Below are 13,865 nucleotides of genomic sequence, written 5' to 3'. Positions count from 1 at the left end.
ACTCCCTGGACGTGCACCGTCCGCCGGTAGTCAGCGGGAGGGAGGATGATGAAAACTGGCAACAGTTGCCGCACAGAGCTCACGGCTTGGTTCCGTATGAAATGCTGGCTGCTTGCTGAAGCCGGTAAATTTCAGGCAGAGATGGCTGTATCCTTGAATGTACAGGTGTTCAGTGAGAAAAGGGGACTCCGTGTGGAACCAAGCCGTGAGCTCTGTGCAGCAACTGTTGCTTGGTTCCACAGGTCTGAGAACCCCTGCAGGTCTGAGAACCAGTGCCGTCTGGGCCACGCTGGAGCTATGAGAAGCAGGATTCCTCTTTCATGCTTGAACTTCCGAATTACCCTGGGCAGGAGTGACACCAGAGGTAACACGTATGGCAGCCGAAACCTCCACGGCACCGCCAGCGCATCCACGAATGCTGCTTGAGGATCCCTTATCCTTACTCCGAAAACCGGAACCTTGTGATTGTGTCGAGACGCAATCAGATCTACGTCTGGAAGGCCCCACCTTTCCACTAGGAGTTGAAACACTTCTGGATGGAGGACCCACTCTCCGGCGTGTACGTCCTGACGACTGAGAAAGTTTGCTTCCCAATTCAGGACTCCCGGAATGAATATTGCCGATATGGCCGGTAGATGGCGTTCCGCCCATTGCAGAATCCGTGAGACTTCCTTCATTGCCAAACAGCTTTGAGTGCCGCCTTGATGATTTATGTAAGCCACTGTGGTGGCGTTGTCTGACTGTACTTGAACAGGACGGTTCTAAATTAAATGCTGGGCCAGGTTCAATGAGTTGAAGACCGCCCACAATTCCAGAATGTCGATCGGAAGGAGAGACTCCTCCTTGGTCCACCGACCCTGAAGGGAGTGTTGCTCCAGCACCGCGCCCCAACCCATTAGACTGGCATCTGTCGTCAACAGGACCTAGTCGGATATACAGAAGGGACGGCCCCTGCACAATCGTTGGGCCTGGAGCCACTAGTACAGCGACAGACGTAACTCCGGAGTCAATGAGATCATGTGAGACCTGATCCGGTGAGGCAGGCTGTCCCACTTGGCCAGAATCAGCCTCTGGAGGGGGCGAGAATGGAATTGAGCATACTCCACCAAGTCGAATGCTGACACCAAGAGGCCCAGCACCTGCATCGCCGAATGTATCGACACTTGCTGATGAGAAAGGAAGCAACGAATCCTGTCCTGAAGCTTCAGGACCTTCTCCTGAGGCAAGAACAACCACTGGTTGTGAGTATCCAATAGCGCTCCCAGGTGCACCATGCTCTGAACAGGGACCAGGGAGGATTTCTTCCAGTTGATGAGCCACCCGTGGGCTTGCAGAAACCAGAAAGTCAGATCTAGAAACCGGACCGTCATATCCAGATGACGTAGGAGAAGTTCCGGGGAATTTGCCAGGATTAACAAGTCGTCCAGATACAGTAGGATCCTGACCCCTTGACGGCGAGTACCACCGTCATCACCGCCATAACTTTGGTGAAGACTCGCGGAGCCATAATTAAACCAAAAGGTAACGCCCGAAACTGGTAATGGAGGTTGCCAATCGCAAACCTCAGGTATTACTGATGCGACACTGCTATAGGAATGTGCAGGTAAGCATCCTGTATATTCAGGGAGACCATATAATCCCCAGGTTCCAAGGCCAGAACTATAGAGCGAAGGGTTTCAATACGGAACTTGGAGACTTTCACAAACTTGTTCAATGCCTTGAGGTTGACAATGGGCCGGGAGGACCCATTCGGTTTCAGGACTAGAAATAGCGGAGAATATTACCCCTGGCTTCTCAGAGCAAGAGGCATCTGTACTACCACTCCTGTGTCCAGGAGGATCTGTACCACCGAATGTAGAGTTTTTGCCTTTGTCTGGTCCATAGGGACGTCCGTCAGGCAAAATCGATGCAGGGGACGGTTTTTGAAGGCTATGACGTAACCTCGAGTGACGACTTCCCGTACCCAGGCATCTGAAGTGGTCTTCAACCATTCCTGGGTATACCCTAGAAGCCGGCCCCCCACCCCGGGATCCCCTAGGGGGAGGCCCGCCCCGTCATGTGGCAGGCTTATCGGTCTTGGAAGCTGGCTGACGAGCAGCCCAGGCTCTTTTGGGCTTTGGCTTACCAGGTTTGGAAGTGCGGGCCTGCTTTTGGTACACCTGACCTTTTGCTTTACCTGAAGGACGAAAGGGACGAAAGGAAGTACCTTTTGCCTTCGACACAGAAGGTGCGGTATTTGGCAGACAGGCAGTTTTGGCAGTAGCCAAATCAGCCAATATCTTATTTAAGTCCTCCCCAAACAGAATATCTCCTTGAAAGGGAGTACCTCCAGGGTTTTTCTAGAATCCAGATCCATGGACCAGGATTTCAGCCACCATATCTGGCGAGCCAGAACTGACGTAGTATAGGCCTTGGCTGTTATAATACCGGCATCAGAAGCCGCCTCTTTAATATAGTGAGAAGCTGTGACAATATATGACAAGCACTGTCTAGCATGGTCATAAGAGATTTCAGCTTCCAACTCTAGGGCCTACGCTTCAATAGCCTCTGCAGCCCATGTTGCTGCAATAGTGGGCCTTTGTGCAGCACCCGTGAGGATGTAAATCGCTTTCAGACAACCCTCCACACGTTTATCCGTAGGCTCTTTCAGAGACGTGACGGTAGTGACAGGTAGAGCTGAGGAAACCACCATCCTAGCCACATGCGAGTCCACTGGAGGAGGCGTCCCCCAATTTTTAGACAGCTCTGGTGCGAGGGGATAGCGAGCAAGCAGCTTCTTGTGAGGCACGAACTTCTTACCTGGATTTTTACCAGGATTCCTGACGTATATCAACCAGGTGATCAGAGTGAGGTAAAACTTGTTTAACCACCTTCTGAGACTTCAATCTATCTGGTTTCTTAGGAGGAACGGATGGCTTGGGATCAACCGTAATAGCCTCCAATAGATCAGGAACATCCACTTGTGAACCACTATCGCCATCAGTATTATCAGTGTCAGAATCTGTGGGGTCAGCGTAAACGCCATCCTCATCAGACGAGGTGTCAGTGACAGCAGTGGATTGTGAGGAAGTAATGGCCCGCTTAGAGGACTCCTTGGTCTTAAGCGGGCAAGGGTTAGACATTTTAGTAGTCAGGGAACGGTTCATAACTGAGCGAACAATCTGCCGCGGGGACCATATACGGTTGAACCGGCATAGGAGGTCCCATTTTGGGCGTTAGTTTAGTAACTAGCGTATTCAGTAGGGTAGAGACGGTAGCCCACCGCGGGTCATTCTGGTCCCCCGTTGCTATAGTCCCACTGGGGGAAAAGAACCCCTAGAACCAGCCCTCAGCTGCTGTAATTTCCTCAAAAGAATCTGTGGCCTCAGCACCACTACCAGTGTGTTCAGCCCCAGAACCGTTACCCTCATAAGCAAACATGTTATAACTTGCAGTATAAGGTAACATAGTACAATTTGTCAGCAGCACAATACCTGACCCAAACCCCTGCACAGTGTTGTCAGCACAAACAGGGATTCAGGAGAGATATGGTGACTAAAATCACAGAAAAAAATACAATTACAGTATATCTTGTGAATATCCTATATTACAGTATTATAAACCTGACGCACTTAGCCCCCTCAGGTTATAGAATATAGGGATGGCAAGCTGAGTGAGAGACACAAAATGGAGGTCACACAGCAAGCTAATGCACACACATATAGTCACAGTTGTACCATGCAGAGGTTATTACAAACAATAATACTGCACTGGACTAGCTTATATATAGCTATGTAATCAATAGATATAACACTGCACAGTAAAGACTGGATGTATATCACAGGGTACTTGTACCAGATAGCCCTGACTAAATGCACTTTTTCTTAACTAACACTGTCTAAACGACATGTAGAATACTTAAGTGTCACGTAAAGTCACAGCGCTGACTATCAGGCGGCGTTACAAAGGAGGATTTGCCCAAGCAGTCCCAGGAACAGTGTAGCTGGGGAAATAGCGCCCAAACACTGACAGGGAGTGAGGGAGAGACAGATATGCAGCTCCAGGGCGGGAACATTTACTATAAATGGCGCCCTGGGGCTGGGGGAGGGGCTCCAGGTCTAAGCCTTATCCCCTCTGCTGGCAAAACCACTGGGTACTGCGGGCTACTTGTAAAAAGGTTTAGAGAGAAAACCTGACCTGCACCCATGCCCTGGTGATCTAGTGGGATCGCCTTTACTGCCACAGTGTCCACCGCCAGCGCGCGAGGTCCGCCTCCCACCGGCCGCGCCGGATCGCGATAAAGTGCGACTTACCTCCTCCCGAAGTGCGGCCACGCGATCCCGGAGAGCCCCAGCCGTGCGTGACTGAGAAAGAAAACCGGATCCTCCTGCTGTAGGTACCCGGCAACCAGGGCGCGGGAGTGTACATTGCCGCTGGGGGAGAGATGGAGCTGCAGCAGGTGATGTCTACTGACATCTAACACAATCTGTGCCTCTGCTGCAGCCCTTGTAGTCTTCTTTTTTCCTCAGAAAAAGCTTTTTCTAGAGCTGCTGTGAGCAGCTCTTCCTGTTACATGCTTGCACTGCAAACACCAACTACAAAACTGAGCTCCTATGCACAGAGGCGGGGTGATATAGGAGGCGGCGCTATGCATCTTGGGAAGAAGGTCAAAGCTTTTGAGCCTGTTGGTGCTTCGGATCAAGATCCTACTCTACACCCCAATGTCTATCCTTGTGGAGCCCAGTGTACCCCGCAGCAGAAAGTTTCATTTCCCCCTCCGCCCCCTTCCCCCCTCGACAGGTAAAACAGGGTTAGTGCGAGCCATAGGCGTGCGTACCAATTTAGGGGTGTGGCTTCATAGGGAAGGGGCATGGCCCCTGTAGTTGTGCCCGCTGTAGATTTACCCCCCCCCAGTAGATGTGCCTCCAGTAGAGATGCCCCTGTAGTTATGCCCCCTAGATGTGCCCCCATTAGATGTGCTGCCAGTAGAGGTGCCCCTGTAGTTATGTCCCCTTAGATGTGCCCCCAGTAGAGATGCCCCCATTAGATGTGCCCCCAGTAGAGATGCTCCCATTAGATGTGCCAGCAGTAGAGATGCCCCCTTGTAGGGCCGCTTACAAACACTAAAAAAAAAAATATATACCAGCCTTGCTCCTGCTTACCGACCGCTACTGCAGCTGCTGGTCCGTCTCTGGCCGCCGCTGGCTCCTCTCTATGGGAGAGACGTCATGACGTCTCATCCATAGCAGTGCAGCACAGACACTAGAGGTTAATTATGACCTCTAGTGTCGGTCCGAAAATGGAGCCTGGTGCAGCGGCTCCGGCTCCATCGGCTCTGGCTGCAGCTGACGCCTACACTGCCCACGACGCTTGCTGCAGCTGGAGTGCGGGATGCGGGTGGGCACCGGGCGCCTACAGGGTGACTGCGGCCGGGCCTATGGGACGCAGCGCCCAGGCACCCTCCCTGCTCGCCCTTGCCTAGATCCGCTCCTAGGTATGATAGATAGAATTTGTTTCTTCTAGATCAAGGCTGAATAAACAAATCCTGGGATCTATCAGAGGAAGGGTAGGGGCTGTCAACTTAATATCATGCCAGTCCTTAGTCCAAAAAGGAAAGAACCATTGTACACTCCAAAAGCAAATGTCAAAAGCTAGTATCTGGTGCTCCACATTTTGTACAATTAGCATTAGTACGAAGGCCTAACTTTAGAAGGGAGAGGGGAAGGCCCAGCCCGGTGCATACATCAGCTACGCAGCTGCGTAGAGTGCTGGACCATTGAGGGCGTTGCTGCAGTCTGACAGTAAGTCACCATCACTCACGCTGCAGCATCCTGCCCGACCTGGGCACTAACAGTCTCCTTTGCCGTTGTACAGAGGAGACTTGGAACTGGCGGCTCCGCCTCCTGGGAGACTGCACTATCTCTGGCAGCCCTGAGCACACAGCCCTCGTCCAATGCCTGGGAACAGGGGGAGGGAGACAGTGCAGCATCTGGTGACCAGGGGGAGCTGGAGCTACGACAGACAGGCAGGTATGTTCTTCTGTAGGGCAGCCAGCTCCACCTGTGCAATGTGTGTGTCAGTGTGCCCCTGGTCCCTGTACAATGTGTGTGTGTTGTGTGTGTGTGTGTGTGTGTGTGTGTGTGTGTGTGTGTGTGTGTGTGTGTGTGTGTGTGTGTGTGTGTGTGTGTCAGTATGCCCGGTCCCTGTACAATGAGTGAGTGCGTGTGTATGTGTGTCAGTGTGCCCCTGGTCCCTGAACATTGTGTGTGTGTGTGTGTGTGTGTGTGTGTGTGTGTGTGTGTGTGTGTGTGTGTGTGTGTGTGTGTGTGTGTGTGTGTGTGCGTGTGTGTGTGTGTAATTGTGCCCCCTATACAATCTGTGTCAAAAAAAATGTATAAAACAGCTATTAAACATTCATAGAGATGTGCAGCGGGCAGTTTTCGTGTTTTGTGTTTTGGTTCTGGTTCCATGCCCGTGTTTTGGATCTGGATTGGTTCTGCCAAAACCACCCTTTCGTGTTTTGGTTTTGGATCTGGATGATTTTTGAAATAAACATAAAAGCCACTAAAATCACAGAATTTGGGGATAATTTTGACCCTACAGTATTATTAACCTCAATATCATTCATTTCCACTCAGTTCCACTCTATTCTGAACACCTCACACCTCACAATATTGTTTTTAGGCCAAGAGGTGGCTGTATGACTAAGATAAGTGACACAAGTGTGCGGCACCAACATCTGGCCCAGCTAGGAGTGGCACTGCAGTGGCAGACAGGATGGCACTATAAAAAAAACTAGACCCCAAACAGCACATCATGCAAAGAAGTAAAAGAGGTGCAATGAGGTAGCTGTATGACTAAGATAAGTGACAGAAGTGTGCAGCACAAACACCTGGCCCATCTAGGAGTGGCACTGCAGTGGCAGACAAGATGGCACTTAAAATAATAATAATCCCCAAACAGCACATCATGCAGAGAAGTAAAAGAGGTGCAATGAGGTAGCTATATGACTAAGCTAAGCGATACAAGTGTGCAGCACAAACAACTGGCCCACTGCAGTCCCACTGCACTAATGGCGGATACCGGATGAACGTCTAACACCAGCATAGCTGTCAAGGCCTCAGTTATCCGCTTTGCAACAGGATGACTGCTGTCATATTTCATCTTCCTCGCGAAGGACTGTTGGACAGTCATTTGCTTAGTTGAAGTAATACAAGTGGTCTTCCGACTTCCCCTCTGGGATGACGATCGACTCCCAGCAGCAGCAGCAGTAGGAGGAAGGGGTCTTTCCCTATTTTATCCTCTACATTTTTGTTCTCCATTATTTTTCTGGAGTTATATGACAAAATGCAGCAAATGAGTGTACAGCTACACCACACAGGGCAAACCCTGTAAAAATGATTTGGATTAAATATTAATAACCCCTTTATTTGGAGTAAATAATATACAGCACAGGACAGCACCAGTGAACTTATATGGCAGCACCACTGGGCTGGACTTATATGGCAGTACCACTGGACTGGATTTGTACGCCAGTACCACTGGATTTATACGGCAGTACCACTGGACATATACAGCAGTATCACTGGACATATACGGCAGTATCATCGGAATTATATGGCAGTACCACTGGACTTATACGGCAGTATCACTGGACTGGATTTATTCGGCAGTACCACTGGACATATACGGCAGTACCACTGGACATATACGGCAGTATCACTGGACTGGATTTATACGGCAGTACCACTGGACATATACGGCAGTATCACTGGGCTGGATTTAATTTTATACGGCAGTACCACTGGATTTATACGGCAGTACCACTGGACATATATGGCTGTACCACTGGACATATACATCAGTATAACTGGAATTATATGGCAGTACCACTGGACATATATGGCAGGATAACTGGACATATACGGCAGTACCACTGGACTTATACAGCAGCACAGGCACACCACCACTGGACTGATGCAGGACAGCACAGCACCAATGCAATGGACTGGACTTATACAGTAGCACTGGACATATGGCAGCAGAGGACACCACCACTGTGACTGGACTGATGCAGCACAAGACACTACCACTGTACTGATTCAGGACAACACAGCACCACTGCACTGGACTTATACAGCTACATTCAGCATATGGCAGCAGAGGACACCACCACTGTGACTGGACTGATACAGCATAAGATACTACACTGGACTGAGCAGCACAAGACAGCAATGGAATCGCCACCCTACTTTCCCTCTCACACAGACACTGAGGACGGAGACATGTCCTCTCGCTACACTCTCCAATGTCAGAGTGAAAATGGCGGCCACGCGCGGCTCCTTATATGAAATCCAAACCCCGCGAGAATCCGACAGGGGGATGATGACATTTGCCTCGTTCTGGTTTCCGAGCCAGGTGGGAAAACCCGAGCTGGACTAGGATCCGGGCTTGGGTAGTGAAGTTCAGGGGGGTTCGGTTCTCAGGGAACCGAACCCGCTCATATCTAATTCTTATTGCATTCCAGTCAGTGGTGGTTCTAGGGGCTTTACCATGACATTATGTGTATAAGTGGCACTACAGTGGCATAAGGTGTATAAGTGGCTCTACTGTGCGTTGTAATGTGAATTGATACTAATTTGTGGCCAAGCCCCTTCTCAATGAAGCCACGCCCCAATAAGGGGCACCAGAGTATATATTCTCTACCAAAAAAATTAGGCTCGGGTCGGCCCTGGAGAGGGTGGTACGTACGGTATACCTTGTGGAGAACATAGTAAAAAATCTGCTGGTAATGGACACAAGGGGGTATATTTACTAAAATTCGTATTTTCCCGTCTGAGGTCAAAGTTCAATCACGAATGACATCGAAGTGTAAAGTTGCAACTTTTTGAATTTATTATGACTAATTTACTAAGTTGTCGTATTCTGCATTTTCGGATTTACCGATGTCGATGTCATTAGTTTTTTTTTTTTTGCAGTGTTTTACGTGAGTGACTTGTAAAACACTGCCGACTTTAATGAATCAATGAATCTCGGCCGGATCTGAGAGATCCGTGCTGGGCTTCATTGTGCACCTTTTTAAAAAATGAAATTAGTGTTAAGATTAAAAAAAAAATTGCGTGGGGTCCCCCCTCCTAAGCCAAACCAGCCTCGGGCTCTTTGAGCCGGTCCTGGTTGAAAAAATATGGGGGAAAAAATGATAGGGGTTCCCCCATATTTAAACAACCAGCACCGGGCTCTGCGCCTGGTCCTGTTCCAAAAATATGGGGGACAAAAAGCGTAGGGGTCCCCCGTATTTCTGAAACCAGCACCGGGCTCCACTAGCCAGATACATAATGCCACAGCCGGGGGACACTTTTATCTAGGTCCCTGCGGCCCTGGCATTACATAACCAACTAATCAACCCTGGCCGGGTTACCCTGGAGGAGTGGGGACCCCTTCAACCAAGTGGTCCCCCCCCTCTAGCCACCCAAGGACCAGGGGTGAAGCCCGAGGCTGACCCCCCCATCCAAGGGCTGCGGATGGGAGGCTGATAGCCTTTTTGTAAAAAAATGAATATTGTTTTTAGTAGCAGTACTACAAGTCCCAGCAAGCCACCCCCGCAAGATGGTACTTGGAGAACCACAAGTACCAGCATGCGGAGGAAAACCGGGCCCGCTGGTACCTGTAGTACTACTACTAAAAAAATACCCCAATAAAAACATAAGACACACACCTTGAAAGTAAAACTTTAATACATACATCCACACCTCCATATACACATACTTACCTGTGTTCACACGAGGGTCGGTCCGCTTCTCCATGTAGAATCCATGGTGTACCTGTTGAAAAAATTATGGAAACTTTGTGGTCAGCGGTTGACCGAAAGTAACCTCACCGCTGACCACAAAGTTCCCACCATTGGTTATAATGGAGCGCATAGGCGCTACATTGTAACATTGCCGTGTGCTGCCTGTCATACACTACAGGAGCACACAGCCAATCAGGAGGGTGCCACAACGCGGCGCTCCCTGATTGGCTGATGGAACCGTCTTAGACATAAGTCAGAGGTTCCTGGCATTCGGGGAAAGGGGTCCCATGTGAAAACATGGGGCCCCTTTCAGTGCGAGGTCGGGTGTCCGTTTTTTTATTTTGCAAAGTACCTGGATTACAAATGGATTAAAAGAGGAGCCATTTACACTGGATTTTGTGAGTATAATTTTTTCAACAGGTACACCATGGATTCTACATGGAGAAGAGGACCGAACCTCGTGTGAACATAGGTAAGTATTTGTATATGGAGGTGTGGATGTATGTATTAAAGTTTTACTTTCAAGGTGTGTGTCTTACGTTTTTATTGGGGTATTTTTTTAGTAGTAGTACTACAGGTACCAGCGGGCCCGGTTTTCCTCCGCATGCTGGTACTTGTGGTTCTCCAAGTACCATCTTGCGGGGGTGGCTTGCTGGGACTTGTAGTACTGCTACTAAAAACAATATTAATTTTTTGACAAAAAGGCTATCAGCCTCCCATCCGCAGCCCTTGGATGGGGGGTCAGCCTCGGGCTTCACCCCTGGTCCTTGGGTGGCTGGAGGGGGGGGACCCCTTGATTGAAGGGGTCCCTACTCCTCCAGGGTACCCCGGCCAGGGGTGACTAGTTGGTTATGTAATGCCAGGACCGCAGGGACCTAGATAAAAGTGTCCCCCGGCTGTGGCATTATGTATCTGGCTAGTGGAGCCCGGTGCTGGTTTCAGAAATACGGGGGACCCCTACGCTTTTTGTTCCCCGTATTTTTGGAACCAGGACCAGGCGCAGAGCCCGGTGCTGGTTGTTTAAATATGGGGGAACCCCTATCATTTTTTTCCCCATATTTTTTCAACCAGGACCGGCTCAAAGAGCCCGAGGCTGGTTTTGCTTAGGAGGGGGGACCCCACGCATTTTTTTTTTTTAAATAACACTTTCCCACCCCTTCCCACTGAAAAACATGCACGGATCTCATGGATCCGTGCATGCCTATCTAAACACGGGGAAAAAAAGCAGGTCTGTTTTTTTTTAGCACTTTTTCTCTGACGTCCTAGTGGATGCTGGGAACTCCGTAAGGACCATGGGGAATAGCGGCTCCGCAGGAGACTGGGCACAAAAGTAAAAGCTTTATGACTAGCTGGTGTGCACTGGCTCCTCCCCCTATGACCCTCCTCCAAGCCTCAGTTAGATTTTTGTGCCCGGCCGAGAAGGGTGCATGCTAGGTAGCTCTCCTGAGCTGCTTAGAGTAAAAGTTTAAATAGGTTTTTTATTTTCAGTGAGACCTGCTGGCAACAGGCTCACTGCATCGTGGGACTAAGGGGAGAAGAAGCGAACTCACCTGCATGCAGAGTGGATTGGGCTTCTTGGCTACTGGACATTAGCTCCAGAGGGACGATCACAGGCTCAGCTTGGATGGGTCCCGGAGCCGCGCCGCCGGCCCCCTTACAGAGCCAGAAGAGCGAAGAGGTCCGGAAAAATCGGCGGCAGAAGACGTTCCTGTCTTCAATAAGGTAGCGCACAGCACTGCAGCTGTGCGCCATTGCTCTCAGCACACTTCACACTCCGGTCACTGAGGGTGCAGGGCGCTGGGGGGGAGCGCCCTGAGACGCAATAAAACACGTTTTAAACCTTATATGGCTAAAGAAATGCATCACATATAGCTCCTGGGCTATATGGATGCATTTAACCCCTGCCAGTTTTCCTAAAAAAAGCGGGAGAAAAGGCAGCCGAAAAGGGGGCGGAGCCTATCTCCTCAGCACACAAGCGCCATTTTCCCTCACAGCTCCACTGGAAGGACGGCTCCCTGACTCTCCCCTGCAGTCCTGCTACAGAATCAGGGTAAAACAAGAGAGGGGGGGCACTAATTGGCAGATAATACAAATACAGCAGCTATAGAAGGGAGAAACACTTATATAAGGTTATCCCTGTATATATATAGCGCTCTGGTGTGTGCTGGCAAACTCTCCCTCTGTCTCCCCAAAGGGCTCGTGGGGTCCTGTCCTCTATCAGAGCATTCCCTGTGTGTGTGCTGTGTGTCGGTACGATTGTGTCGACATGTATGAGGAGGAAAATGATGTGGAGGCGGAGCAATTGCCTGTAATAGTGATGTCACCCCCTAGGGAGTCGACACCTGACTGGATGGTCGTATGGAAGGAATTACGTGACAGTGTCAGCACTTTGCAAAAAACTGTTGACGACATGAGACAGCCGGCAAATCAGTTAGTGCCTGTCCAGGCGTCTCAAACACCGTCAGGGGCTCTAAAGCGCCCGTTACCTCAGATGGTCGACACAGACCCAGACACGGATACTGACTCCAGCGTCGACGGTGACGAGACAAACGTAATGTCCAGTAGGGCCACACGTTACATGATCACGGCAATGAAGGAGGCTTTGAACATTTCTGATACTACAAGTACCACAAAAAGGGGTATTATGTGGGGTGTGAAAAAACTACCCATAGTTTTTCCTGAATCAGATGAATTAAATGAGGTGTGTGACAAAGCGTGGGTTTCCCCCGATAAAAAACTGCTGATTTCTAATAAATTATTGGCATTATACCCTTTCCCGCCAGAGGTTAGGGCGCGTTGGGAAACACCCCCTAGGGTAGATAAAGCGCTCACACGCTTATCAAAACAAGTGGCGTTGCCGTCTCCTGATACGGCCGCCCTCAAGGAACCAGCTGATAGAAAGCTGGAAAATATCCTAAAGGGTATATACACACATACTGGTGTTATACTACGACCAGCAATCGCCTCAGCCTGGATGTGCAGCGCTGGAGTGGCTTGGTCGGATTCCCTGACTGAAAATATTGATACCCTGGATAGGGACAGTATATTATTGACTATAGAGCATTTTAAGGATGCATTACTATATATGCGAGATGCACAGAGGGATATTTGCACCCTGGCATCAAGAGTAAGTGCGCTGTCCATTTCTGCCAGAAGAAGTTTATGGACACGACAGTGGTCAGGTGATGCGGATTCCAAACGGCATATGGAAGTTTTGCCGTATAAAGGGGAGGAGTTATTTGGGGTCGGTCTATCGGACCTGGTGGCCACGGCGATGGCTGGGAAATCCACCTTTTTACCCCAGGTCACCTCTCAGCAGAAAAAGACACCGTCTTTTCAAACTCAGTCCTTTCGTCCCCATAAGGGCAAGCGGGCAAAAGGCCACTCATTTCTGCCCCGGGGCAGAGGAAGGGGAAAAAGACTGCAGCAGGCAGCCTCTTCCCAGGATCAGAAGCCCTCCCCCGCTTCTGCCAAGTCTTCAGCATGACGCTGGGGCTTTACAAGCGGACTCAGGCACGGTGGGGGCCCGTCTCAAAAATTTCAACGCGCAGTGGGCTCACTCGCAAGTGGACCCCTGGATCCTGCAGGTAGTATCACAGGGGTACAAATTGGAATTCGAGACGTCTCCCCCTCGCCGGTTCCTGAAGTCTGCTCTACCAACGTCTCCCTCCGACAGGGAGGCAGTACTGGAAGCTATTCACAAGCTGTATTCCCAGCAGGTGATAATCAAGGTACCCCTCCTACAACAGGGAAAGGGGTATTACTCCACGCTGTTTGTGGTACCGAAGCCGGACGGCTCGGTGAGACCGATTTTAAATCTGAAATCATTGAACACTTACATAAAAAGGTTCAAATTCAAGATGGAGTCACTCAGAGCAGTGATAGCGAACCTGGAAGAAGGGGACTATATGGTGTCTCTGGACATCAAAGATGCTTATCTCCATGTCCCAATCTACCCTTCTCACCAAGGGTACCTCAGGTTTGTGGTACAAAACTGTCATTATCAGTTTCAGACGCTGCCGTTTGGATTGTCCACGGCACCACGGGTCTTTACCAAGGTAATGGCCGAAATGATGATTCTTCTTCGAAGAAAAGG

The sequence above is a fragment of the Pseudophryne corroboree genome, chromosome 5 (assembly GCF_028390025.1).
Source record: "Pseudophryne corroboree isolate aPseCor3 chromosome 5, aPseCor3.hap2, whole genome shotgun sequence".
Classification (NCBI taxonomy): domain Eukaryota; kingdom Metazoa; phylum Chordata; class Amphibia; order Anura; family Myobatrachidae; genus Pseudophryne; species Pseudophryne corroboree.
Note: the sequence above shows the minus strand (reverse complement) of the source record.